Source organism: Triticum aestivum, chromosome 2D (assembly GCF_018294505.1).
Source record: "Triticum aestivum cultivar Chinese Spring chromosome 2D, IWGSC CS RefSeq v2.1, whole genome shotgun sequence".
NCBI classification, from domain to species: Eukaryota; Viridiplantae; Streptophyta; class Magnoliopsida; order Poales; family Poaceae; genus Triticum; species Triticum aestivum.
Window position 1 is genome coordinate 390,196,899 of NC_057799.1, and position 3,632 is coordinate 390,200,530.

At 42.2% G+C, this 3,632-nt stretch overlaps 1 pseudogene; it reads left to right on the plus strand.

The window, feature by feature from the left end:
* The first annotated feature begins 210 nt into the window (after positions 1-210).
* LOC123055800 (uncharacterized) lies at positions 211-2,365 on the plus strand (annotated as a pseudogene).
* The last annotated feature ends 1,267 nt before the right edge of the window (positions 2,366-3,632 follow it).

A 3,632-nucleotide genomic window follows, 5' to 3' on the forward strand; every position in this document is an offset into this window, starting at 1 on the left:
ACTACGAGTATGACTCCTTCATCCGCGTTCTTGCAACGCTTCCGCATAGCGATCTACAATGGTATGTAGATGCACTCCCCTTCCCCTCGTTGCTAGATTACTCCATAGATTGATCTTGGTGATGCGTAGAAAATTTTGAATTTCTGCTACGTTCCCCAACAGTTTAGACCTATTAGTTTATGCAATGTGGTGTATAAGATTATTTCAAAAATGATTGCAACGCGTCTGAAATTAATTTTGTCAGACATCATCAGCCCAACTCAGAGTGCTTTTGTCCCTGGGAGACTAATCACAGATAATATTTTGGTAGATGAGTGTTTCCACACAATAAAACGGAAAAGAACGGGGAGGGAGGGGTTGTGTGCAATCAAGTTGGACATGCACAAAGCTCATGACCGAGTGGAATGGTCTTTTTTAAAAGCAATTTTGGTGAAGTTGGGCTTCAAGGAAAACTGGGTGAATTTGATCATGCAATGTGTATCCTCGGTGGAGTACAGGATTCGGGTTAATGCAGAGGAGACTGATAGCTTCAAACCCACTAGAGGGCTAAGGCAGGGGGATCCCCTCTCACCCTACTTATTCATGTTATGTACGGAGGGCCTGACTGCCCTTTTAGCAAATGCGGAGGAGAGAGGAAATATCTCTGACATAAAGGTTAGTAGGGAAGCTCCCTCAGTATCCAATCTATTATTTGCGGATGATTCATTGATCCTCATGCGAGCAAATGCAATGAAAGCGGAGGCCCTTAGAGCGGTTCTGGACTCTTACTGTGCCGCCTCGGGGCAGATGGTGAGTGTCGAAAAATCTAGCATATTTTTAGTCCCAATACAGAAGTGGAGGACAAAGCGCAAATCTGTACAATTCTAAATATTATGACTGAGGCACTTAATGATAAATATTTGGGATTACCTGCCAATGTGGGCATGGACAAAAGCGATTGTTTTCAGTTCTTGATTGATCGTATTATTATGAAGATTAGTGGATGGAAAGAAAAGTTGTTATCGGCGGGAGGAAAGGAAATTTTGCTTAAGTCTGTTGTTCAAGCTATCCCAACATATGCAATGTCCGTCTTTAAAATTCCTAAAAAGATTTGCAAAGGAATCATAGATGCGATGTCGCAATTTTGGTGGGGTGATGAGGACAATCAGAAAAGGATGCACTGGATGGCATGGTGGAAGATGTGTGTTCCAAAAGAACAAGGAGGAATGGGTTTCTGTGATATACACTATTTTAACCTGGCTTTATTAGCGAAGCAAGCATGGCATCTCGTGGATAATCCTGAATCATTATGTGCAACAATCCTAAGAGCCAAGTATTTCCCGAAGGTGATTTGATGAACGCAGTATTAAAGAAGGGCCCTTCCTTTACTTGTCAAAGCATTATGGCGGGAGTGGACTCTCTCAAGAATGGCTATATATGAAGAGTGGGAACAGGAGAAAACATTGACATATGGAGAGATGCATGGATCCCAAATTGTGCAGACAGAAAAATTATTACACCTAGAAGGGGGAATCTATTGACAAAAGTTTCTGATCTTATTAACCCAGTCACTAATGGCTGGGATGAAGATTTGGTGAGACAAACTCTATGGCCAATTGATGCCCGTAGAGTCCTAGCAATCCCGATCCCTATGCATAATATGTCAGACATTATTGCATGGAGCTATACAACAAGCGGTTTATTCACTGTACGATCAGCTTATGTGGAGGTATGGAATAAGTAACATGGGAGGAAGTTGGAATACTCGAATGGCATGGGTAGAAGCAAGGTCAATCCTATTTGGGGTAAGATCTGGAAATTAGCTTGTCCGGCGAAGGTTAAATTTTTTATTTGGGGGACGCTTCACGGGACTCTACCGTGTCGTGTTACATTGGCCAACAGACATATAAAAACTTAGCCAATATGCCCAGCATGTTTGGACGGGCCAAAGGACACAAAACATATATTATTTTTGTGCCAGAAGGCAAAAGAAGTGTGGGAACATTTGGGGTTGTATGAAGTGGTAAAAAAAGCATGCGTCGTTGATCGTGCAGGAGAGGCAGTCCTTGAATTCCTACTCCTTATGCCTGATCATGAACTACCCATCTTGGGCTCCCGGAATGCAGGGGAACTTATTGCTATAGCTGCTTGGTATTTATGGTGGAATAGACGGAAACTAGTCCATGAGGGTAAGTCTCAAGAGGCGTCCCAAACCTCGATGGGGATTCGGGCAATAACATCGAACTATGTAAATGCCCACTCTCCTAAAGCAAAGAGAAAGAATGAAATGGTGCAGACCTCCTAGGGGTTTCGTTAAATTGAATGTGGATGCTTCTTTTGATCATGATCAGCTAAGAGGCACAGCGGGTGCTGTTACCAGAGATGACAAAGGAAACTTCATAGTAGGTGGTAACTGGAGGATTCAGTACTATGCGGATGCCCTGACAGCAGAGGCGGTAGCACTCAGATTTGGTTTACTGTTGGCACAAAAAACGGGCTGCAATTGTCTAATCATCAATTCTGATAATATGGAGGTCATCGACACAATGAAGAACGGAGGATAGTCCGCGGGACCGGCTGCTGCAATGTTTGAGGATTGCTTTTTATGGCCTGTAATTTCCTCAAACCAGTTTTGAACATTGTAACAGGGAAGCGAATAAAGTAGCTCATGAGCTTGCTAGATTAGCAAAAGGTTTCATGACTAGGGATTGGAGAGAGGAGCCCATGGAAGATCTTGTAACTCTCTTGATAGACGATGTAACAATTATTTCTAATTAATAAAGTTTCAAGTTGTTTTTTTTTAAAGAGACGAGGAGCAATCATTGTAACAGTTTATCTGTGACGCCCGGATAATCATGCTACAGCGGTCCCATGCCTAATGATGCCATGTCATCATATTTAAGTTGCTAATCCTCACTTTGTTTCAAACCAAACTCAGATTTAAATTTAAAATGCAAGTCAAATATTTATTTCTTCGATCAGTAAAACTAAAATGTTCACCTTATCCGATAAATTCCCCTGATCTTTGTCAAGTTGAAACCAGGCTCATTTGATTTCCGAAAATGCCCTTGAGAATTAATTTAGTGGTCCAACCACATTTAAATTGGCCTTTTCAATTTCTAAAATTGGTTAGACAACTCCTTTTGACCCCAAACTTTTTATTCCATCTCAAGGTATTGTGTTAGATTTATGTGCCAAGTTTTGTTCAAAACAAAACTCTTTTGGTACAAAAAGAAAATGCAAAACAGAGACAAGAAAACAAAAGGAGATAAACAAAAGGAAAAGGCCCCACTGTGCACTTGGGCCACAAGTGCACAGTAACAGGCCAAATCCACCCCAGCCCAACTTCTACCAGTTGCCTTCAACCTCTGTTCACAGAGGGCGCGCTGGTCGTCGTGCGCCCGTCCAGTAGTTTAGGAAGATCCCAGGCAGGAGGCCTGTGCCTCTTTCGATCTGTATCCCAGTTTGTGCTAGCCATCTTATGGCAACTTGTTTAACTTATGTCTGTACTCAGATATTGTTGCTTCCGCTGACTCGTCTATGATCGAGCACTTGTATTCGAGCCCTCGATGCCCCTGGCTTGTATTATGATGCTTGTATGACTTATTTTATTTTAGAGTTGTGTTGTGATATCTTCCCGTGAGTCCCTGATC